At 43.6% G+C, this 26,101-nt stretch overlaps 1 protein-coding gene across 4 annotated transcripts in view; it reads right to left on the bottom strand.

The window, feature by feature from the left end:
• PLCE1 (phospholipase C epsilon 1) overlaps positions 1-18,675 on the bottom strand; it is a 294,253-nt gene extending 275,578 nt beyond the window's left edge. For all 4 annotated transcript variants that reach the window (XM_070432674.1, XM_070432673.1, XM_070432671.1 and 1 more), the window contains exon 1: positions 18,588-18,675. The gene's annotated coding sequence lies outside the window, so the exon portion shown is untranslated. The remainder of the gene's footprint in view (positions 1-18,587) is intronic.
• Positions 18,676-26,101: the final 7,426 nt, after the last annotated feature.

Here is a 26,101-nt window from a genome sequence, read left to right on the forward strand (position 1 = left end):
TTACAAGTCCAGGAAGCACAAGGAGTCCCAAACAAGAGGGACCCAAAAAGGCCAACACCAAGACACATCATAATTAAAATGCCAAGGGTTAAAGACAAAGAAAGGATCTTAAAAGCAGTAAGAGAAAAGAAATTGTTACCTACAAGGGAGCGCCCATACGACTGTCAGCTGATTTCTCAACAGAAACTTTGCAGGCCAGAAGGGAGTGGCAAGAAATATTCAAAGTGATAAATACCAAGGACCTATAACCAAGATTAATCTACCCAGCAAAGCTATCATTTAGAATCGAAGGGCAGATAAAAAGTTTCACAGACAAGAAAAAGCTAAAGGAGTTCATCATCACCAAACCAGTATTACATGAAATGTTGAAAGATATTCTTTAAGAAGAAGATAAAGAGGAAGAGGAAGAGGGAGAGGGAGAGGGAGAGGGAGAGGGAGAGGAGAAGAAGAGAGGAAAAAAAGATAAAAAATATGAAAATAAAATGGCAATAATACATATCTATCAACAATTGAATCTAAAAATAAAATAAACAAAAAGAAATCTAATGAACAAAATAAACTGATGAATAAATTAGAACCAGAGGCATGGAAACATGGAACAGATTGATGAATCTCAAATGGAAGAAGGGAGGGGGAGGGGTGGAAAGATATTAATCAAAGAATTTATACACATACTAGAGATCTGGTGCACAGATTTGTGCACCAGTGGGGTCCCTCGGCTTGGCTTGTAGGGATCGGGTCAAAACCAGCAGTCTGACATCCCCCAAGAGGTCCCAGATTGTGAGAGGGTACAGGCTAGGCCAAGGGACCCCACGGGCTGGGGAGGGACTGAGGGAGGGCTCCAGGGTGTGTCTGGCCTGTCTTGCCCAGTCCCAATCAGGGCCGATCAGGGCTGATCGGCCAGGGAGGAACCACAGGAGGTTGGCAGCAGGAGGGACCTCAGAAGGGCGCCAGGGCATGTCCGGCCTGTCTTGCCCAATCCAGATTGGCCAGACCCCAGCAGCAAGCTAACCTACGGGTCAGAGCGTCTGCCCCATAATGGTCAGTGAGCGTAATAGCGACTGGTCAAACGGTCAAGTGGTTGGACACTTAGCATATTAGGCTTTTATTATATAGGATATGCATTACCAATAGACACAGACAATAGGGTGGTAAAGGCCTGAGGTTGGGTGGAACCGGGTGGAGGGGAGCAATGGGGGCGGGGTGGGGGGGAGTGGAGGAAGGGGGATATCTGTAACACTCTCAATAATAAAGATTTTTAAAAAAGAAAAAAAAAGAACATACACCAAACTAGTAACAGTGATTATTTCTAAAACAGAAAGTAGAATTAAACAGGGATTAATAGGGGGTTTAACTTTATCTGTAGTGTTTACATTCTTTACAATCAAGAATGTATTGATGTATTACTAGTATAATTAAAAATAAATAAAAAATAGTCCTGGCCGGTGGCTCACTTGGTTGGACCATTGACCCATACACCAAAAGGTTTTGGGTTCGATTACTAGTCAAGGCACATACCTGGACTTCAGGTTCAATACATGGTCAGGGTAACTACTGGAGGCAAACAATCAATCTTTCTCTTTCACATCTATGTTTCTCTCTCTCCCTTCCTCTCTCTAAAATCAATAAAACACATCCTTGGTTGAGAAATATAAATAAACAAACAAACAAACAAATAAATATTTTAAAGCCTAAATTATTACATGAGATTGTTTCATCCTGTAGAAGTTTGCTTTAATGAGTTAAAGAGCTGAGGAAAGCAATGGAACTACTCCCACTTGGGCAAGGGTTTGTTTATCCTCCTTATCTCAAGTTAGAGCCAACAATGCTAATGATTCTGAATAGCACTGGCCACTCCTTGGCTAGCCCATCCCCTCCCACACACAGCTTCAACTATCACCTCTCTGTGGATGACTCCCAAATGCCTCTTTCCAGACACAGCCTCTCCCACAAGCTACAGTTCTGACTTTCCAACTTCCTGTTGAGTAGAGCCAACACGCCGTGCACAAAACCAGACTACTGTTCTCCCTTCTCTTCCTAATCCAATTATTTCACCTAATTTCCTCCTTCCTATTAACTGGCACCTCCATTTTTTCCAGGAAAACAGAAAGGAAACTTCCTAGTCATCTTTAGCCCTCTTTATTCATACATCCATCCAGTTATTTGTCATATACTAATGATTTTTCTCAAGAGTTCTTTCCTAACTGTTAATTCCCTTTTGTTGCCATTGATACCACTCCAGTTCTGATCCTTTACATCCATCACCTAGACTAGTGGAATCACCTTGTCCCTGACTGCTTTGATCCACCTGCTAGATGCCTGACTTCCCATCTGGTGAAGGCCCAACATTCCAGCCTATTGAGGTCATTTTGAGCCTCCCCATTCCATCACCTATTGTATTAGCTATCCTCCCAACTTTGAGCCATCTGAAAATTTGGGAAATAAGGCTTTATGTCTTCATCCAAGTATCTAATAAAAATGTTAAAGTGGGATGAGCCAACGACAATTCTCTGGACTACAGATTGCTATTCAAAGGAACAGAGAGCTTATCCCTGGAGGAAAGAAAGTAACTTAAAAAGAAAATTAGTGTCAGATGCTTTTCATATACCATCTAGTTTATACCTTACAGCAATTCCTGGTACAAGGTATTGTTATCCTAATTTTAAAGGTTTTAAAACTGAAGTTCAGAATGGTTAGGTAACTGTGAAAAGCCTCACAGCTATTAAGTGGTAGAGTTTTTATTTGAAACTATGTCTGTTGATTCTAGAGCTCATGGGTTTTCCACCACACCAGTGGAATCTTTCCTGGATCTTCACATTCTGGAAGATAAAACACATACCTCTTAATCTGCAATGAGGGCCTCCCACATTCTAGCTATAAACCTACCTTTATAACAGTAGAGGCTATACCAGTGATGGCGAACCTATGACACACATGTCAGAGGTGACACGCGAACTCATTTTTTTGGTTGATTTTTCTTTGTTAAATGGCATTTAAATATATAAAATAAATATCAAAAATATAAATCTTTGTTTTAGTATGGTTGCAAATATCAAAAAATTTCTATATGTGATACGGCACCAGAGTTAAGTTAGAGTTTTTCAAAATGCTGACACACTGAGCTCAAAAGGTTTGCCATCACTGGTCTATACCATGTGTCAAACACAGTAGTAATGTTTTACATGCTTTATTTAATTTAATCCTCACCACAAACCTATGAGGTAAATACAATTATATCTATTTCCTGAGTCTGAAACTGATGCATACTGAGATAAAAAATAGTCTAACCTGTAAATCAAAGATTATCTCAAAATAAATAGTTTAATAAAGGTTACCCAGCTAGTAAACAGCAAAAGCTGGATTTCAAACTGGGGCCTGCCTGACTAAAGAGATATTTAGAAGGCAGAATGGATAGGAAGTTCCACTCACAATCAACATGTACTTATTGAGCATCATTGTCACAGGCTCAATATTATGCTAGAGCTGAAGATAACAGAAGTGAATACCAACAAAAGTCCCTGGCCCTGGCTTCAAGGAGCACATGCTTTATTGGGAAAGACGGACATTAAAATGGAAGGTAGTCAAGTATGGGCAGTACTGGGAAGGAGAAGCCCCTAGTGCTAAGAAACCATGGACTCAGTGGGGGTGAGCTCAGAGACCTGAGGTTTCTGGTCTTGGCAAGTGGGTCAATAAAGGTTCTTTCCACTGCAATGGGGAACATGGGAGAAATAGGTTTAGAGACACTAGTTTGGGGGAGATGTCACACAGGCAGCTAGATATGCAGATTGGAACTCAGGAGCAAGGAGTAGGTTGTAGAAAGGTCTGGAATCATTGATGTAAAATTGAAAATCAACTCAATGGAGATACATATAAAAACTCTAAAGAACTCAACATATATGTGGGGTGAACAAGGAAACAGAGGGCTTCAAAGGAGACCCTGCTTGTCTGGCCAACTAATGCTCTCCTGTGAACAAGACTTCTAAGGATTGCTTCATCTCTTCCCAGGCAGAAACACCTTACCATCCTTTTCATCAAGCCTCACCCTGTCTTAGTCAAGCCATCGATCTGCACCAGAAAACTCCGACCCAGAGCTCCCTCTCCTGGATTCAAGCCCTGTAATAGCAAGCCCAGGACTCAGCCATTTTTTTGGTAAGGACAGTGAAAATCTCAAGTATTTGTATGTTTTTGAATGGGAAAACATATCGCTCATACATCTGGTAAGGGCTTAATATCCAAAATTTATAGAGAACTTCTAAAACTCAACACCAAAAAAACAAACAATCCAATTAAAAAACGGGCAAAGGACCCGAATAGACACTTCTCCAAAGAGGACATACCAATGGCCATAAACATTAGAAAAGATGCTCAATATCACTAATCATCAGAGAAATGCAAATTAAAACCATAATGAGATAACGCCTCATCCTTGTCAGAATGGCTATCCTCAATAACTCAACAAACAAGTGTTGGCGAGGATGTGGAGAAAGGGGGACCCTCGTGCACTGTTGGTGGCAATGCAGATTGGTGCAGCCACTGTAGAAAGCAATATAGTTACCTCAAAAAATTAAAAATGGAATTGCCTTATGACCCAGCAATTCTTTTTCTGGGAATTTATCTGAAGAAACCCAAGACGCTAATTTGAAAAACTATACACACTCCTGTGTTCATTGCAGTGCTATTTACTAGTACAATAGCCAAGATTTGCAAGCAGCCCAAGTGCCCAGCAGTAGATGAGTGAATAAAAAAGCAGTGGTACATTTACACAATGGTATACTATTCAGTCATTTAAAAAAATAAAAAAAGGAAAAGAAAATTTTACCTTTTTCGACAGCTTGGATGGACCTGGAGAGCATTATGCTAAATGAAATAAGCCAGTCAGAGAAAGGCAAGTACCATATGATTTCATTCATATGTGGAATCTAATGAACAAACTGAACTAACAAGCAAAATAGAGACAAACTAATAGATAGAGAGCAGGCTGAAAATTTGAGGGGGTGGGGCGATTTGGCAGAAAAGAGGAAGAACTCATGGACATGGACAACAGTGTGGTGACCAAAAGGGCAGGGGATGGGTGGAGGTGGAAGAGGATATAGGGGGGATAAATGGTAATGAAAAATATATGGAAAGCGAGCATATTAAAAACTTAGGAGAAATTTTTCTGAATAAAAAAAAAGAAGAAAAGAAAATCTCAGGTATTTGTGCCCTGTCCCTAATTGGACTGAAAGATCTTTAATGGCAAATCCTGGGTATAAAATTAGAAATGCAGTTAGCATCGTCTCTACAGAACCAACCAATAGCACTCAATTTCAAAGAGTGTAATAAAACAATAAATCAGTAGCAGAGCATTTGTGTGAACTATTTAGTCCAAATGAACCTGAATGCCTTCCTCAATACAACAGTAACCAATGTTCTGGGCGTTCTCCCAAGTTTTTCCCTTATCCTCTGCAATGAATAGAGCCAGTCACAAGGTGAGCATTCGCTGCCTCTCCTTGTGCACTCTACTCCATTCTCTGGAATGCGCTGCCTTCAGTCCCAGCAGCCCTTGTTTCCAGAATTCAAGTTGAAAAGAAATGATCTTCAGAAAGGATAAAATGTTTTACTAGCAAAAACACCAAGTAGCTGCAATAGAAGCCTCTTTCCCATAAGTCAAGTCACAGAGTTATAACCAAACCCCTTCAACATAACATTGTCCAATTCTACAACTTACAAATGATCCTCACTCATGCTGTTTGATGCTACCCTTCCATATGAAATACTGAGAAAGGGGAAGAGTGAATAACATCTTGTTTCACAAATTACAGAAATGACTAGGTTCTCACCTGAACTGTCAGCTACCTCAGGTAAACTCAGGTAAGCAGTGGTGGCTATGGGAACCCCCATCAGCCAGCATAGTGACTGACGTACAGGAGTCACTCAAAATGACTGCTGAATGTCTGAGTACTGAATGGATGAGAAAAGATTGGGGGGAAACAAAATTGTAGGAAAAAAACGGGAAAACAGAATGAGGGACAACATGTAAGCAGTAAGAGTCTGAAAGACAACCAACCACCTCCCTATATCTTAGGCTCATATTCTTCTCAAATTATCCACAGATACCCACATGGTAGCTAAATGTTTGGGTCAGTTTCTCAGGCCATTTAATATTTTTAAGTCTTGTAACTGCTTTCTCTCTTCCCTTCAAAATGCCTTTAAAATACTTTTTGTTTTAACCTTTCATCTAAACTAAGACTTGACACTGAATTTGACTACTATTAGATTCTAAGGTAAGGATGTAGCCCAAGCTTTTGGGTTTGCTGCCCCATTTAACTTCCTATCACTTCCCACATTGGGTGTCAGGAATCCTCAAGGATGGTGCCTATCTCTCTGAGTTCCAATCCTATCTTATGAGAACACAAAAAAAATGAGAGTATCCCAGCTTAAGAGGGAAAAAATGCATTCCATTTTCATCTCATAGGAAGAACAAACTTAGAGGCTAGCCTTGACTAACACTAAAACGTTTTCTAAGAGCACAATTTCCAATTAACCAATCTATGGTGGGCACTTGATTCTCCTTACCCTCTCCACAGAAACAGTGTCCCCAGCTTCTCACTACATCTGAAGTTGCCCCTGTCACTTTCAAGAAAGCGCAAGGGGCCCTAGCTGGTTTGGCTCAATGGATGGAGTGTCAGCCTGCGGACTGAAGGGTCCCAGGTTCAATTCCAGTCAAGGGCACATGCCCAAGTTGTGGGCTTGATCCCCAGTAGGAGAGCGTGCAAGAAGCGGCCGATCAATGATTCCCTCTCATCATTAATGTTTCTTATCTCTCTCTCCCTCTTCCTTCCTCTCTGAAATCAATAAAAATATCATAAAAAGAAAGAAAGAAAGTGCAAAGGGTCTCCTGAAATTCAATCTATGCATAGTCAGGAGCAGCAAGCTAATTTTAATACAAGCCTTTGAGGACCCCAGCTAAAATAAAACTATTTTTTAAAAAATCCAAAGTAAAATCTAAATGAGTTCTAGATTAATCTCTAATTTAAGGATATCACTTAATAAACTGCCACAGCAAGATTGCAAACATGCTTTAATGATAGGTTAAATGTGAAAAGGGGGCATAAATCATCTCAAAGATGAGTTTTTTTAGCATTTGATAAAATTCAACTCCCTTTAATTTTTTTTAAATCTATGAATATAAAACTACTTCCTCAAAGTGATTTAAACTATGTTATGCCAATGTCATACTTACTAGTAAATATGGAAAGCATATCCATTAAATTCAGGAATAAATTAAAAAGGTATATTATCCTCATTCTTTGTTATGAATGTCCAGGAATTTCTGATTTAAAAGCAAAGTAGTCATTATTTGTGGACAATACAATTCTCTACCTAGAAAGCCAGGAGAATCAGCTAAAACATTAAGTGGATTAAATTAGAAATAAAACATTTTTTAAATGAGTAAGAACTATATGATAAATTTGAATACTACCACAAAACTTAACTAAGAGATATAAAAGCAGTTGAGAAAATTAAGAAATATATTGCCCTAACTGGTTTGGCTCAGTGGATAGAGCGTCAGCCTGCAGACTCAACGGTCCCAGATTTGATTCCGGTCAAGGGCATGTACCTTGGTTGCGGGCACATACCCAGTAAGGGGTGTGCAGGAGGCGGCTGATCGATGTTTCTCTCTCATAGATGTTTCTAACTCTCTATCCCTCTCCCTAATTCTCTGTAAAAAATCAATAAAATATATTTAAAAAGAAAAAAAAAAAGAAATATACCAGTATGAAAAGACTAAATTCTGTACACATATTAATTCTTCCTGAATTATTACATAGATTTATTATAATCCTAATCAGAATTACAATGGAATTTTGATATTTTAACAAAATGTCTCAAAATTTAATTTGCAGAAATAAGCAAGGAAAAAATCTATAATAATAAAAGTATAATATGCAAATCAACCAAACAGCCGAACAGCAGACCTTCTGGATGACCTTCTGGATGAAGCTGGGGCAGGCCAACTCTTGCATGAAGTTGGTGCATAGGGCCTCTAGTAAGAAATATTAGAATATGCCCTGACCAGTTTGGCTCAGTGGATAGAGCGTCGGCCTGCGGACTGAAGGGTCCCAGGTTTGATTCTGGTCAAGGGCATGTACCTTGGTTGCGGGCACATCCCCAGTAAGGGGTGTGCAGGAGGCAGCTGATCGATGTTTCTCTCTCATCGATGTTTCTAACTCTCTATCCCTCTCCCTAATTCTCTGTAAAAAATCAATAAAATATATTTTTTTAAAAAGTTGTTCATTAATTTAAAAACACCAAAAGTTAAAAAAAAGAAATATTAGAATAATTATAATGTGAGATAACTTGCTCTATGTGATATTAATATAGATTATAGGATTAACACAACTAAAACAGTGTAGTAGTCATTCAAGAATTTACAGATTGATATCTTGGGCCTAAAACTGACTTTAAAATATACAAAATAAGGTTAGGAATCATCTAGGATTATCCAATAAATATATCATTTAAGGAAATAATATAAGGAACATAAATATATGCAAGGGGAAATAAATATATTATTAAGAAAGATTAAGTATTTAGAAAACAAGTTAGGTCTTAAATTCATGCACAAAAAACTGATTACAAAGGAAAAGCTGAATGTAACTAAAAGTCTAAATAGCTAAAAAATAAAGTTAATCACAGACAGTAATGAAAGAATACCAGTTTAAAGGCCATGAAAATTAAGGTTTTCTGTACATTAAAAAACATGATAGGCCTGGCCGGTATTTCTAAGTGGTTAGAACATTGTGTCCCACCCCCACCCCTCCCACATTGATGTTTCTCTCTCTCTCTCTCTCTCTCTCTCTCTCTCCTCTCTCTTGCTCTCTCTCTCTCTCCCACACTTCCCCTCTCTTTAAAAATATCCTCGGATGAGGATTAATGAAAAAAAACATGATAAACATTTCAAAAATATGATATTTCATTACCATATTTTTGTTTTATTGTGAGAATAAATACAATATACTTAATTAAATTTAACAAAGTTAGCTGAAGAAGCAAGTTATAAAACATGTAAACATGACCTCAATCTGGGAAAACACAAACAAACAAAAACTCTAGAAAGCCATGAACCAAATGTTAGTAATTACTATAGATGATAGAATTGTGGGTGACTTTGAACTTTTTCTTTATTGTGCTTTTCTCTATTTCCCAATTATACAAAATTAACTTATATTACTTTGTAATCAGAAAAAAGAACTAGTTGAGAAAAACAGCATCAAATGACAAAGATAGGGAAAGGCTCGCAAAAATATCTGATAAAGGTATGTTACAGTCTTAATTCATTAAAGAAATCTCTAAAAGAAGACAAACTGACAAAGAACACATTTAAATAATTAATCAAGAGAAAGCACTTAATATATGTATATAGTAATGCTTTTCATTTCTAGTAATCAAAGAAATGCAGTCAAACTATGAAATACCAAATTTTTCTTACAAAACTGGCAAAAATGAATAATAAAAATAAGAGATATCACACAAAACTGGTATCACTCACTAGATACCACTGGGAAGACTGCTCTAGTACATTAATAGAAGTACAAATTGGTACAAACTTTTTGGAGAGCGTTTTGGTAGTACGTATTGGGAGCCTTTAAAGAAAACCTAGTAATTCCACTTCTAGGACTCTGTGCTAAAGAAAGAATTAGAGATCTGGAAAATGGAGAGTTATTTAAATAGAAAAACATCAGGGAATCAACAACTGAGTGCCCCAAAATAGGGGAAACGGTAAGCCCTCCATTAGAATAAGAACCAGCCACTAAAATCAAGGTTGAGAAAGTTACTGGCATGGGAACATCTTAATGAGGACTGGTAAGCAAATAATTCCAGATTCATAATTGTATATTATGTATCTACAGTATGATCTCAATTTGGTTTGAAGCAAATAAAAGTTCTAATTCTGCCACTCCCCAGCTAGGTGGCTTTGGTCAAAACATTGAGTCTCTCAGAAGACCAGTTCCTTTAACTTTAAAATCAAGAGAGGCAAATTCGGATCCCCTTCTTTCTAGCCCTCAATTTCATTATTGGATGGCATAGCATACAATAAAAAAGTAATAAACAGATGCATGTCTGCATTAATAATGAAAGGATAGAATTTTAGTTGTTAAAATTATTTTGGAATTAAAGATTCTTTTTTTCCTTTAAACTAGTATCTCCTAAATAGTGACATATTTTATACCTGGCTGCTCAGGCAGTGTTAATTCATTAGAAATATGCAGCATCGCTAGAAATAATCATGCTCTCTGATCCTCTGTAACTAATATGATCAGGGGTTGCCTGCGTCAAGAACACACTTCACCTGTTGACAGCCATCCCATGACTTGGAGGTGAGGCCTGGCCCATTCTCAGTCAGCACCGGGTAATCAAAAACGGAGATCCAGGCAATGTCAAGGGAGAACCTGCAAGGCTCTCTGGCTGCTATGTTGCACGGATGACTCAGGAAAGTCACTTGTTAGAATTCTTCTTGCAAATTTATATAGCTTCTGTGCATATAGCCCAAGAAGTTCTTGCGTTCCTCTCTTACATTTATTTAATTGGGCATATTTCTTCCACAACGGCCTTAAACTTTACCAATCCCTCCCACCTTGCATTTTTTAAACCATGCCAGAGGCATAATAAGAATAATAAAAAGAACCTCCGGCACAGTAAACCCTCAGAGTTAGAAACTAATTAGCATGGCATAGCAGAGAAGTGAATCTGAATGGCTCAGACCCCAGCAGTTAACATAACTGCAGACCAAGTGAGGCTCATGCTCTGCCTTGACATCCAAATGCATTCTGCCTGTGGGGAGAAAAAAAGGAATACAATTTCTTGCCAAGATACTTAACTTCTGTGAGTTTTATCCCTCTCTGAGACTGACAAACCAGGCTATTAGAGAGTGCTTCAGTTCTTCCAGGCAAACATTTCATAGGTAAAAATATGTTCATCAATGAAATCTGAGTTCGTGTTATTAATAATAACAAATGAATTGAAACTTCCTTTAGAAATGACAGTAACTTGAATCAACTCCAGTGATATCCAAATTAAACCGTGTTATATGATATTTTACTCCCAGATGTGTAGTATGTACTTGGTCACATGTGTTTTTCCCAATGATTTTTTTTCCATTCCCTGGATTTTCCATAGTCAGTGATATTGTATAGTTCAATCCTAAAATGAAGTCATCAAAACAGAGTCTCTCCTTGCTTCTGCCTCTTCCTTAATTCTGAATACAGCAGCCTTACCATTTTTTTTTTAATTTTAATGTAGCTGTTCTTACAAAGCCATAAAAATACATAAATGCTCACCAGGTTTTGTTATAGCTCTGGATTTGTGTGTACACAACAGGCCTCTCTGAAGATCTTCCAGTATTTTTTATAAATGGAGCACATTTCACTGGGGCCACTACATAGCAGATCACACTACAGAGCCAACAGCAATGCCTGCACTAAGCAGATAATGGCACTGTTTGACCAACAACCCTGTTTATGTTTTGTTTTGTATTCTTTTCATAAACAATAAGGACAGAGGGCAAAGGATTCAAAAGCATTAAGTCTGAATTCTAGACCAAATGTCTTAGAGAAGGAACAGGGAGAAGACTGGAGTTTCACTCAGCTCCTCCATCCAGCCCCAATAGCTGGCAGGCATGGAAGGAAAAAAGAAAAGTCCTATAGATCCTGAAAGTAGAAGGGACCCTGTGTCCTGGCAGAAGGCAGTGAGACCTCAGGAAGGCCTTCTGGGTAAAGGCTGATGTACCCATGAGAAGCGGCCCTGTGTCACTGCATTTGAAGTCACCTGTGGGCAGGGACAACGGGCATTTCAGTGGCACCAGGCAAAGAGAGGAATAATGGAAGTCAGATCCCCAGCTTCAGCATCACCAAAGAGCAGACCCCTGTGAAGAGGCTAGATTCTCCTTCTACCATTTCATTGGGAGACTCAGTAATAAAAATGGTCATAAGAGCTAATGTTTGTTGAATTCTTATTGTGTATCACTGTTCTAAGCCCTTTACATGAATTATCTCATTTATTAGGTAGGTACTACTATTACCCCTTCCATTAGGTAGATGACGAAGTTTAGGCCCCAACAGGCCAAGTACTTTGCACAAGGTCACACAGAGTGTATATAAATAGTGGAGCCAGGATGTAAACAAATTTAAGCAACTGGGCTCCAGATCTCAAACTTATGGAATGCAATTATAGAAAATGCAGTTATATTTCTTTTTAAAATATATTTTTATTGATTTCAGAGAGGAAGGGAGAGGGAGAGAGAGAGATAGAAACATCAATGATGAGAGAGAATCACTGATTGGCTGCCTCCTGCACACCCCACACTGGAGATCGAGCCTGTAACCCAGGCATGTGCCTGATCGAGTCTGCAACCTGTACATGTGCCCTGACCAGGAATCAAACCATGACCTCCTGCTTCATAGGTCGACACTCAACCACTGAGCCACACCAGCTGGGCCAGTTGTATTTCTTGCTCATCCAAGTCTTTAGTTGTCATACAGATAGTGCCTTGACTTGGGTTTAGTTCTTTTCAATCTCCTGTGTTTGTCTCGCTAGCATTAGAACCTGGTTCATGTAAAATCTAAGGCAGAACTTAAATATGTAAAATGAGTAAGAGCAGGACTGCTCAGTAGAAGCAGGGTGAAGGGCTGAGGTCCCTGTCTCCCACCAACGCCTTCATGCAGTAGAGGCTTCAAACACAATTTGAAAAACCCTGGTCTAAATCAATACATCTCAGAATTATGCGCTTGAGAAACAAAAGAAACACAACTAGAAAACCAACAGCCAGCTAAACCAAAGGGAAAAGGCAAAAATACCTCCCCTCCCACCCCAATAGTAATTAGAGGTACCTCACAATCTGGGCCCTGACATGAACCATCTCAAGTTTGAGTATATAAGGGGCCAGAGGAGATGGAATTCAGGGCTGGAGCAGAGAGTCAGGAATGAGGCAAATCCAATAAACAGGCAGAGGTAGGAAGCAGAGCCAACAGGGTACCAGGGCCAGCAGTCTGTGGTGAGGGAGGGAGGCTGCTGTAGGAACAGAGGTGGGAGAGTGAGAGGGAGGCCAGCACAGGAACTGCTGCTCCCAGAGCCAGCGTCCTCGGCTTCAGGCTGTCCACACATATTATATGAAATAGAAATAGCAAAAACTTACCAAGTACTTCAATAACCAGTTTTTTTTTTGGGGGGGGGGGGGGCGGGAGGAGAGAGAGGATATCACCTTCCTTCTTGCAGATACAAATATTGCTTTTTCCTTACATAGAGTAACATTGCATTCCGCATCTGATACTGTCAGACTTAACAGACAGAAATGCCTGCCATTGCAAGCAGTGTGGGAAACAGTGAAGAGTGCCAAACTGCTGGGATTCACATCCCAACTCTACCCTGTACTAGCTGTGCAACCTGGGACAAGTTACTTAACCTGTTGGTGCCTCAGTTTCCTCTTCTGTGATAATGCAGATAATAAAAATCTCAGAACACTACGTGAGGATGACAGGTTAATACACATAAAGTTCTTAGAAGAGTACCTAGCAAAGTTCACACAAAATGCTGCCTATTATTGTTCTCTTATTTTGCTAGCTTTCCTTTCACTCCTGATCATTTTCTTTTTTCTCTTCCACACTATATTCGTTTCCTCTTGCTGCGGTGACAAATTTCCACAAACTCAGTGGCTTAAACCATACAAATTTATCTTATAGTTCTGGAGGTTAGAAGTCTAAAATGGGTTGGCAGGGCTGCATTCCTTCTGGAGGCTCTAAAGAAGAATTTGTTTTCTTGCCTTTTCCAGCTTCTAGAAGTATCCTACATTCCTTGGCTCTTGACCCCTTCCTCACATTACCCCTACCTCCTATTAGGGACTCTGATCCTCTTGCCTCCCTTTTTGTTGTTGTTATTTTTTTTAATCTATATAGCTATATATGTGTGTGTATAAATATATACTAGTATGTGTGTGTGTGTGTGTGTGTGTGTGTGTGTGTGTGTGTGTGTATTTCAGAGAGGAAGGGAGAAGGAGAGAGAGATAGAAACATCAGTGATGAGAATCATGGATCGGCTGCCTCCTGCATGCCCCCCACTGGGATCAAGACCACAACCCAGGCATGTGCCCTGACCAGGAATCCAACCGTGACCTCCTGGTTCATAGGTCGACATTCAACCACTGAGCCATGCCCGTCAGGCCTCTTGCCTCTCTTTGATAAGGAATCTCTTGAATAGAATGGGCCCACTCAGATAATCCAGGATAATCTCCTCATCTTAAAATAGTTTAAATCACATCTGCAAGTCCTTTTTGTCGCATAAAGTAGCATATTTCCAGGTTCCAGGGGATTAAGATTTGGACACCTTTGGTGCCTCTCCGAAGCCTAAAGTTACAACACCGACAAGATTTAGGTAGGCCCAGAGGGGAAAACCAACAGTATTTAGTATCTAACTTTTGGGGCACTATGCAAAGTGCTATAGGTGAATTATTTTACTTAGGCCTCATAGCAACCGCCTAAAATTACTATTTTTCAGAAAGGTTAATTGCTTGCCTAAGGTTGAACAGCTAGTAGGTGGCAAAAGCAGGTAAATTTGATTCTAGAGCCCTTGTACTGGTATGTGACCAATAGAGTGCCTTGTCCCTACACCTTAAGCCATTATAACTGAGGGTGTCATGACCACTAGTGGCCTTGGAGACTGGGCCACAAGAGGTACACGTGCTCCCTGAATACAGAGAGATGGAGGTCTTGCAGAGCCCATACTAAAAGGACTGCTGAGCATTCAGAACACTTTCTTATATTCAAAGGAGAAACCGTGGGGTTTCAAGAATTTCTTCAAATGTAGGTTTGGACCAAAAAGCCTTGAAGGGACCACTTATTCCTGCCACTACTTGGGGAGGGAAAATGAAAAGCTGACCCCAGCCCAGCCCTGCAGTTCCAGTCAACCTCCTGAAAGAAGAGAGGAACTGACAGTTTCTCCTGGAGACTTACAATTGAGTCGGGTTGATCCAGATCCTCCGAAACCATATCAGGAAGTCTCAGAACCCCGGTGGGCCACCAGAATGGCTCTACCCATAACCAAACCATCCCCCGCCTTCTACCCCACAATAGTTATGAGTATACAAATCCCCTATGTGCTATAACTTTTATAACAAGGGCCCGGTGGTTTTACCAATGCCCACACTGAGCAGCCTCTTACCTACAGCGAATGGCTCAGAACCAACTGTGATTAGCACAGGTGGAAAGCGGCAAAATACACAATTGCTAAGCATTCCTATTTATAGTGGCTTAGCTATATCCATAACATTTCAAAACCTCAGCTGCTAAACAATTTAGCCATAGCTCTATCTGAGGCTTTCTAATCAGCTGGGTTTCACCCAGACAAAAAAGAGTCAGTCATTTGTTTTGGGTGATGATCCCAGAGGCCAATGTATAGTGGCCAAGGGAATGAACTCTGGAGCCAGCCTCTTCTGACTAAATCCTGGCCCTGGCTGTGACTTCATGCAAGTTACTTAACCTTTTAGTCCCTCGGTTTTCCCATCTCCAAACCTCCTTGTCCAAAATCAGAAGGTTGTTTTTTTTTTTTGGCTTTTGTAACAATAAAACAGCACTCATGCCATTTATTGGAAAACACTCTAGATGGGATCCACAGCAAACATATACATCCATTTCTGAAATAAAAATGTATAAATAGTTCTCACCAGATGAGAAAAATAATTTTAAATTTAAATGTAAAGGGCCACGGGCTTGTGGACAGCAAAGCTATAGAGGGTGGGGTTCCAATTTGGCCCACGTAAACTTATTTAAGCCACAACATAGACAAATTAAAGTGTTTAAGCCGGAAATCTGCACCCTGGGAGCAGAGAAGACCACCTGATGCTGAGGAGTTTTCCTTCCTAGGCCCCAAGGCTGGCCCATGACAATGAGTATCTTTTTTTTTTTTTTTTTTTAAATATATTTTATTGATTTTTTACAGAGAGGAAGGGAGAGAGATAGAGAGTTAGAAACATCGATCAGCTGCCTCCTGCACATCTCCCACTGGGGATGTGCCCGCAACCCAGGTACATGCCCTTGACCGGAATCGAACCTGGGACCTTTCAGTCCGCAGGCCGACGCTCTATCCACTGAGCCAAACCGGTTTCGGCCAATGAGTATCTTTGATATCTTCTTTCTTTACCTGCCACTCCTATCTCCAACACTCCTCTAGGAAGCATATAACTGGCTATATGCTTCCCTATGACCCCATCAAGACCTCCCAGCCCTTCTACAGGGGACAGCATGCCCCCAGTCACCTGTCTTCCCTCTCCTCAACCAAATTCCCACTTGAAATGAATAAAACTAAAAAAAAAAAAAAAAAAGACCGTACCCTTTTATGTAATGATGTTTACTTTGAATTTATATTAGTTCACACAAACACTCCATCCATGCTTTTGTTCCGGCCCTCGGGTCCAGTTTAAGAACCCATTGTGGCCCTCGAGTCAAAAAGTTTGCCCACCCCTGCCTAAGCTGTTACTGCTTTTTCTGGCTTTTTCCCTGCTTCCCCTTCTGAACCCAGAAGCTCTAAATTGTTGTGCTTCCCTAGATGTCCCCTTCCCTGAGCAGACATAGCCTGGGGAAGAGAAAAAGAGTCCCCAGTTAAAGCCCCCAGTTGTCCTATATTGGCTGCTTACCAGCCAGGTGTGTGGAAGGCAGGGATTGCCAACATATACATGTGCAGAGAAGCCTCACTCTGTGCAAATACAGCTTCTTGCCCAGGTATGGGAAACATTCCCTCCTCTCTGCTTTAGAAAACATCAAGCACAATTCTTTCCAATGTTCCTTTGTAGGTAGCAAATCACACATCGAATGATTTTTTTAAAGTGTACAGCAAAAGCCAGAGAAGACTGTCATTAACAACAGTTGCAAACAGGAAAAGAAAACCAACCACCTTCATTGGAATCTAGCTTCACCACAACCCACTTGAGCACAGAATTTTTAATGACACAGGTCAAGCTTGGAGCACATCCAAGGAGCTTATGTTACTAGAAAGATTGGAAGAACATCCCTCCAGCTTAAGCTCACCTCTTGCTTGGTCCCAAGGCATGGACCACAGATTATTATTACGCATGGCTGCTGGGTATATGGAAAATTTTTCCCTGTGGGACTACAAGTGGAGGACAATGAGAATAGTAAATATTATGCTTTTCTCTAAATCCTTTTGATTATATTATCTCCTTCTCCAAAGTAGAGATTTGTGTTGAAGAACCAAAGTCTTAACATTTCATACCAGCCCATAATTATTTCTAGAGGGCCTTCTAGGTGCAAGCAGTACGCCAAGAAAGCCACCGTTAATGGCCTTCAGTAGGGGGAAAAATGAGACGTCTACATAACTCCCAAAGAAGGCAGAGAGGAGAAAGGCTGGGAAGGTGAAATGCTGCAGGAATCAGAGCAGGGGAAGGTTGACTATTTGGGGCTGGGGTATCGGGGAAGGCATCACGGCAGCGATAACTCAGTTTGGAGGCTGGTGACATGGGGCAGGAAGGGCATTCGGGAAAAGGAAAAGGTATTCTAGATGACAACATCACTGGGCATTCTTCTAAAAGTATTTGCCAAGACGTGGCTGCACAAAGCATCCGGAGACAACCCGCCTCCCCTTTTTCCCCAATGGCAACTGGGCCCTCGTATGGGTGTCTTATGGAGTCACCTGCATCCACCTCCCAAGACAGGCTCCCAAAAACTCTCCCTGCTGGGGTCTGGCATTCCTGGCCTCAGCTGCGCCCGTTCGGTGGCAGTGGCCCCACCCTACCCCTACCAGTAGTTCCTACAAGAAACAGAAGAAAACGCACTAATCCTGAAGGGATCTATAATGACCTACAGGCCAATCTTGCAAATGCAGTTCAAAGTATGCACCGCGTGCAAATGAAGTTTCTCGATGAAGTGAATGCCACTTAACATCTATTCGGGGAGCTCACTATTTTAAATGACGGATAAATCTTTAAATGATGGATCTTTCCGACACTGAATCATTAGCGGAGCCCGCTGAATCAAGTGTCTCCGGTCTTACAAACACCGGGCGAGGCGGTTAACAAGCACCCCACACATGTACCCCGTGCGTTTGCCTTCAGCCACCACGGAGCACGCCGAGCTCTCAGTTATTCGTGGACTTAAAGGGAAAAAAGGCTTAGCCATACTCGTAGCCACCAGTTGAAGTGAGCCCACGTCCAATACTGCGTTTTCTAGGACGTGCTGCAGAGCCATCTCTCCAGGAACCATCTCTTGAGCACGTTCCCAGAAATGCTGGTGCAAAAAGAGCTTACGCGCTCCTTCTTTGTACTGGCCACCCCCGCGCGCACAGCGAGAAGCGGGGACCTGCGGCAGACATCTGCAGGAGTGAAGGGGGCGGCACGGAGGGCGAGGAATGGCCTGCATTCCCGGAGCCCTGGCCGCGGTGCCCGGGTCAGGGGTCAGGGGTCAGGGGTCAGGGCTAGGGGCTGCTCACACTTCCGCCAGGTGCGCCGCGCGCTGAGCCCGGAGGCCGCCCGGACCTCCCGAGTTAGGGAGGGAAGCCCTCTCCCCTCGGCCAGCCTCGGGCACCGAGCTCGGTCGTGTCCTCACCTTTCCTCTCAGGCCAGTCCCGCCGGAGCCTCCGAGTGCAGCGTCCCTCGGGGACGGGGACGCGCCTGTGTGTCGCTACCGGGTCCCGCTACCGTGTGTCGGCGGCGGCCAGCAGCGCGCGGGGACCAGGCAAGTGCCCGGGAGGCAGAGCCAGGGCGCGCTCGGTCGCCGCTCCCGCCCGCGAGCCCGCGGGGTCCACCCGTCCCGCGCCCGCGTGCGCCCCCGCCCGCCGCGCCCCGCTCCGCGCCCGCCAAGCTCTGCGCGCTGCCCGGACGGCGGCGCAGGCGGCAGGGGGCCCCCGCCCTGGGCCGGGCTTTCCCAGAACTCGCCCGCCCCGGTGAGAGGCCGCGAGCGAGCGAGCGCCGCTGCGGGCAGCCGGGCGGCCAGGGGAGCGGCCTCGGGCGGACCCGCCCCCCGCCTCGGGCCAAGCGGAGAAGGGGCGGGAGTGCGAGGGGCGGGCCCGCGGCCCGCTGCCCCCACCCCGCCTGGCCGCCGGCAGCGCGACCCCCACCGGCCGGGGCCCCGAGACCGCGGGCCCTGTGGGAGCTGGCGGAGCGCTGCCTGGTCGCCCGGCGGCGAGGGCGGGAACTCGGTCCACCTCAGGCCGCGGGAATTTAGTCTCACGCCCCCGCCAGGGGACCGTCCCTGTTGGATGCCAGGGAAACTGAGGCTCACACCCACCCCAGGGGCCGTCCCTGCTGGAAGCCAGGGAAACTGAGGCTCACACCCACCCCAGGGACCCTCCCTGCTGGATGCCAGGGAAACTGAGGCTCACACCCACCCCAGGGACCCTCCCTGCTGGAAGCCAGGGAAACTGAGGCTCACACCCACCCCAGGGACCCTCCCTGCTGGATGCCAGGGAAACTGAGGCTCACACCCACCCCAGGGACCCTCCCTGCTGGATGCCAGGGAAACTGAGGCTCACACCCACCCCAGGGACCGTCCCTGCTGGATGCCAGGGAAACTGAGGCTCACACCCACCCCAGGGACCCTCCCTGCTGGATGCCAGGGAAACTGAGGCTCACACCCACCCCAGGGGCCGTCCCTGCTGGAAGCCAGGGAAACTGAGGCTCACACCCACCCCAGGGACCCTCCCTGCTGGATGCCAGGGAAACTGAGGCTCACACCCACCCCAGGGGCCGTCCCTGCTGGAAGCCAGGGAAACTGAGGCTCACACCCACCCCAGGGGCCGTCCCTGCTGGAAGCCAGGGAAACTGAGGCTCACACCCACCCCAGGGGCCGTCCCTGCTGGATGCCAGGGAAACTGAGGCTCACACCCACCCCAGGGACCCTCCCTGCTGGATGCCAGGGAAACTGAGGCTCACACCCACCCCAGGGGCCGTCCCTGCTGGATGCCAGGGAAACTGAGGCTCACACCCACCCCAGGGACCCTCCCTGCTGGATGCCAGGGAAACTGAGGCTCACACCCACCCCAGGGACCCTCCCTGCTGGATGCCAGGGAAACTGAGGCTCACACCCACCCCAGGGGCCGTCCCTGCTGGATGCCAGGGAAACTGAGGCTCACACCCACCCCAGGGACCCTCCCTGCTGGATGCCAGGGAAACTGAGGCTCACACCCACCCCAGGGACCCTCCCTGCTGGATGCCAGGGAAACTGAGGCTCGTGGCGGTGGAAGTACTAAATGTGACTCTAGTAAAGAAATGACAGCGCCTCTCCAAGCGGTTCGGTCCTTCATTCACTTAACAACTGTATCGAGTGGTGTATTGAGCAACACTGTGCCCAGTGCCGTGCCAGGCTCTGGGGATACTCCTTTTGCTGCTACTAGTGGCCACCCAGGTCTGTGGACTCCAAACCCAGTGCTCTTTCGTCGCTGAGGCAAACACCAGATGTTCCGCCGCTGCCAGAAACTACAGGCTGTGCAGTGAGCTTTCTCTAGCCGCTGAGGTGGTTTTTATAGCCAGTTGCCAGTCAGGAAAGCCAGAGACCTGGAGAAAAATCAAAGTATCGTCCCCCACTCTTTCCCCTAAATCTGTTCCTCCTCCCTCTACCTATTCGAATCGCAAATGACCCTTCCATAGGTCTGACCCCTCCTCCTCCAGTCAGGACCAGTTTCTGTGGCCCATAACCCCTCCCATCGTCCTCTCCTTGGACTGAATCATCCTTCACACCATAGCCATGTTATTCGTCCTCTTCTACAACTTAAATCTGCACAGAAACCTTCTTTGGCTCCCTACTGCCTTCCAAACTAACTCGCTATGACTAGGAACCCAGTGTGTCCTGGTTGGTAGGGACCACCCAGCATGGTGTTTCTCCCACTCCAACTCTGTACCTGTCCTTAGCCTGAGCCTCCTGGAGCATCACCAGCTGCTCCCACACACCTTCCTCCTACTCAGGTTTGTCCCTTTCTTTCAGGCCACTGTTAAAAGTGACCTTCCTTCGTTTGAGCCTCTAGAACACAGGAGTGGTTGAAGCAAGAATGCACAGGAGGGCACCAAAGAATTCTGCCTATAAGAAAAATATGCCAGCTAGGTCCTTAAACTGTTTTGCTGTTTTCCTACCACTAGGATTTTAATGAAGGTCAACATTACCTCCTCCCTTGTGAGCTGGTTTCGGAAAGGTCTCCGCAAAGCCTCTGAGGAAACTGTTCATTAAGAGTTCAAGATCGTAGAGCTCAAGATCTTAGAGTTCAAGATCTTAGGGAGCGTCATATACTCCAGCCCCTGACCCTGCACTGTCCACAAGGTAGGCTATTTATTTAATATACAGTTTTATATTATGGTTTTACAATGCATTTAATGAATCTGGTAATATCAAACATCCTCAATCACCTGGAGTCCCCAAGGACTTGTATTAAAAAAAAAAAATTAGGCACATGGAAATTAGTAGATTGTTATAAACTGGTGGATGCATAAGCAGTTAACATTGAACCCTCCAAATGAGTCATTGCACTATTACTTAAGGCAAATCTAGGTTTATTGGGCAGAAAAGTTATCAGAGTGTGATAATCAACCTCACCCCTTCCCTGGAAAAGGCACCTTCTCGAAATCTTTGCAAAGAGAGCAGGTCCAGATCAATGTCCTTTGCTCGCCCCCTCGCTCCCTCTCCAAATGAGAGTGGAGGGAGCCATGTCCCTGAGGCTGCCTCACCGCATTGGAATGTCTGAGCTAACAGTGCTTCCAGAGGGTTCATTGCTTCTCTGAACAGCACTGCCCAGACTTTCTGGAGATTTTAATTCACTCCCCGACCTCGCCAACAGTTGCACACAAGGTGCCTTTTCTACACCCTGCTCTCTGTTCAGAGAAACACACAGACCATCTCAGGGGAACAATGGCTCCATTCAAGACTTTTTCAAAAGTGCTGCATATAACCTCCATGCTGTGGGTCGCTGCCAGCCATTATCTGGAGGAAGAAAGACTGTCAGATAAAGTGCCTGTGAATTGGGGGAGCACTGGACAGTTTCCATGGAAAATTCAGCTTCAGTAAACTTAGTTATGCATCTTTGTATACAGGACTGTTCTGCATAGTCAAAAACAACAACAAAAACAAAAGCCCCAAAAAATGATTCTGTGGAAACTTTAGTTAAATATCGTGCATCTATGTTTGAAATTTTAGCAGAGAGCACGCATCTCTTTTGAACTTGTGACATAATGGTCTCCATTCGATGGAAATTGATTTAAATAAGTTATAAACATTTGGGCTACAGAATTTAAGTTGTAAAATCATTTTTAAGAAATGGAATTATATCCCTACTTTCTTCCTCTGCCATTCTGTAATTTTTCAGATGGGGGAGGGGGACAGGTCTCTGACTTCATGGTTGTTGGTGCCAATGGGAGGCCCCACATCCCCTACTGCACATAGAACAGAAAAAAAAATTGGCCCTTTGCCACACTCAACAAACCAGCCATCAGTTAACCCATTTATAAACAAACCTTCTGAGGTTAGGAACTCAGTAGTCAGCACAGGGACCATTGGCAAATGTATTGATCTTTGTTAAACAGAAGCTAATTGCTAAGCAAAGGAATTTGCCAACAGACAACTGGGTAGTTTTGAAAGCCAAAGAAGAACTGCAGGGACAAGCCAGCCCTTAGTTTAGGAGTTGCCATTTCCTCCCATTCAAAGTCACTGCATCAGATTGTAGCAAATTTACCAGCTGTCTGCAAATATGCTAGTGAGTACAGACAGCAGGGAGAGGGCACAAAACAAGCTTCCCAGAGTTAGCTGATAGGTAAGGGTAGAAGTACTAAGGCGGTTTGAGGTTGGTGAAAAACAACCTTGTTAAAGTGGTAGGTAGGTCTTCTGTGAGGTGGTTAGGAGTGAGGTTGGAGGAGGTCTTGTTGTATTGTACCCCGCGAATCACACAAGGATGCCTCAAGAAGTCGAATTAAGGAGCCACATTTATTTCAAAGCCAGGACTATGAGGGGGCAATTGCTCTCCAAATCTCGTAGTGCCCCCTTGGCCAAAACATCATCAGGCAAATATCACAAAGGTGTTGATTACATCTCAAGGTTTGGAATGAGGAACCTGGTTTGCAAAAAGCAGTTTGTTACAGAAGCTTAGATTGAGCAAGTTAGTTATCTTACAAAGATTAATTATAGTTTTGGGTCTTGGGACCACTGAGTCAACAGAAACACATTGTCTGGAGCCACTGAGGCAATTTAGAGTAATTGTGCTATCCTGGTCTTCAGGTGCAGAGGAATGTGTTTCAAAAGACCAATAAGATCACAATCAATGGGAGTATTCAAACCACAATCAATGGAGTATTCAATCGAATGGGATAACTTATATAAGTTCAGAAAATCAAAATAACTTTTCTATTATTTTAGCAGGCAAATAATTACAGAAGCCAAATCAGCAAGGTTAAAATATTAACAGCAATTTTTACCCAAGCATGGTTGCTACCATGCTTCAGTCTAGTGCAGCGGTTCTCAACCTGTGGCTCTCGACCCCTTTGGCGGTCGAACGACCCTTTCACAGGGGTTGCCTAAGACCATCCTGTATATCAGATATTTACATTACGATTCATAACAGTAGCAACATTACAGTTATGAAGTAGCAACGAAAATAATTTTATGGTTGGGTCATAACATGAGGAACTGTATTTAAAGGGCCAGAAGGTTGTGAACCACTGGTCTAGTGGGAATTGTGAGTGAAGCAGGAGAGATAATCCTAACCATTATTTCTCACGTAGCCAGTATTAGGGGCACAGACTATGGTGTGAAACCACTTGAATTGAAATTCCAGATCACCCTCAGGTATGGGCCCTAAATTTTTCTCTTCCACAAACTATTTCTACCCCTTGGGGTTGTTGTGGGGATTAAATGAGTGGGGAGTTAATCTGTGTGATGAACTTAGAACATATAAGGGTCTCTTAATTAAATAAAACCCAGAACTTTATTTTCATTTATACTTATAGTATTTAAAAAACATGATTTCCTTTGAATATTGCAAATATCTTGTTAATGTTTTGACAGAAAAAATTTTTTCTTGAAACATTCTGAAATCTCATTGTAATATTTGATTCAGAGTTATTATCAGCAAAACGTAGGACCAGCTCAAATGGTCTCAAGAAGCCATAACTAAAAATTACAAAAGCACAATTTTTAAAAGTTTGAGCTATACTAGAATCCCAAAGCATAGTCATTAGAGCCAGAGACTTCTCTAGAGGTAGTTTTTAAGGTTTGTGTTGTTCTTAGTGGTTAAAATGTTCCTTGAAGGAAAACAGCTTTGATATGATCATGGAACAAAAAGAAGAAAAAAAATACTTGCTTGAAAAACATCATTTTTGTGGGAGGAGAAACCAAGATGGCGGCATAGGTAAACACCAGAAATTGCTGCCTCGCACAACCACTTCAAAAATACAACTAAAAGACAAAACGAACATCATCCAGAACCACAGGAAGGCTGGCTGAGTGGAAATTCTACCACTAGAAGGAAAGAGAAAAGCACACTGAGACTCAGAGGAGGTGTGGAAGTAAAGTGCAGAGGTACAGAGGCGCACGCGGAAAGGGCTGGCAGCTGAGGACACGGTTGTCTTTTTCAATCTGGAGGGAGTCTCAAGCTCCTGACTGCTCTGAACTCCAGTTCTGGGCGAATCTCTGGGGACCCAGACTCATACAGGAGAAACTGGACTGTCTGGCAGTGGGCAGAACTCTAGGGCGGCTTTCTCTCAGAGGTACTTGCAGCAATTACCAGGACACTGAGAAACTGGGCCTCTAAGGGTAGGACTGAGGAGCAGCCATAGCTGCTTGCTCCGCCCTGTTGATCCTCTGAGACCCCACCCCACCCAAGCTGTGCGCAGAGGCTTTTGCATATGAAAGGCCTGGCCCTTTGCAATCTGAAAATTACCTAACAAACTGCAGCTGGGTCAGAGAAACCCAGGACTTCCAAAAGAAGACCCAAGGCCCCACAGCAGCTTGCATTGCTTCACAGCTGGGCTCCTGCTGGGTAGCCTCAGGAAGAGGCTAAATTAGCACCTCCTTAGAGATCCAAGAGCCAGTGTACCCAGTGGTGAGAGTGGGACCATCCAGATTACAACTCCTCAAATCCATAAAGGACACACTCAGGGGGCAGACTCAGTGAGCATCAAAGCCCCACTGAAGCAAGTCTTGCCCCAGAAGGGTATCTCCAGCACAGAAGTTCTCTCACTGCAGACACAGCTGATTCTCACAGCCAATTGGCCTGGAGATCAATTCCTCCCAGTGATACCTACACCAATCAAGGCTTAACTACAACAAGACTGCACACAAATGGGTGCACCAAGAGTGTCCACCTCAGGTAATTGGGGAGGCTGAGCCACTGGGCCCTATAGGACACCTAGCACAGAAAACCACTCTATCAACACAGGGAAGCATAAAAAATGCAGAGACAAAGAAACAAGTCACAAATGACAGAAATGGAGGAAAGCAAACTACTGGATATAGAGTTCAAAACCAGACTTTTAAGGTTTTTCAAGAATTCTCTAGAAACCACCGATAAATTTAGTGAGACCCTCAAGAAATCTAGTGAGACCCTCGAGGTTATGAAAAAGGACCAACTAGAAATTAAGCATACACTGACTGAAATAAAGAATGTTATACAGAGTTCCAACAGCAGACTAGAAGATCGCAAGAATCAAGTCAAAGATTTGAAATACGAAGAAGTAAAAAACACCCAACCAAAAAAACAAAAAGAAAAAAGAATCCAAAAATATGAAGATAGTGTAAGGAGCCTCTGGGACAACTTCAAGCGTACCAACATCCGAATTATGGGGGTGCCAGAAGAAGAGAGAGAGCAAGATATTGAAAACCTATTTGAAGAAATAATGACAGAAAACTTCCCCTACCTGGTGAAAGAAATAGACTTACAAGTCCAGGAAGCGCAGAGAACCCCACACAAAAGGAAGCCAAAGAGGACCACACCAAGACACATCATAATTAAAATGCCAAGAGCAAAAGACAAAGAGAGAATCTTAAAAGCAGCAAGAGAAAGACAGTCAATTACCTACAAGGGAGTACCCACACGACTGTCAGCTGATTTCTCAACAGAAACTATGCAGGCCAGAAGGGAGTGGCAA

The sequence above is a fragment of the Myotis yumanensis genome, unplaced genomic scaffold (genome assembly GCF_028538775.1).
Source record: "Myotis yumanensis isolate MYYU_CA2020_CCGP unplaced genomic scaffold, mMyoYum1.0.hap1 SCAF_13, whole genome shotgun sequence".
In the NCBI taxonomy this organism is placed as follows: Eukaryota; Metazoa; Chordata; class Mammalia; order Chiroptera; family Vespertilionidae; genus Myotis; species Myotis yumanensis.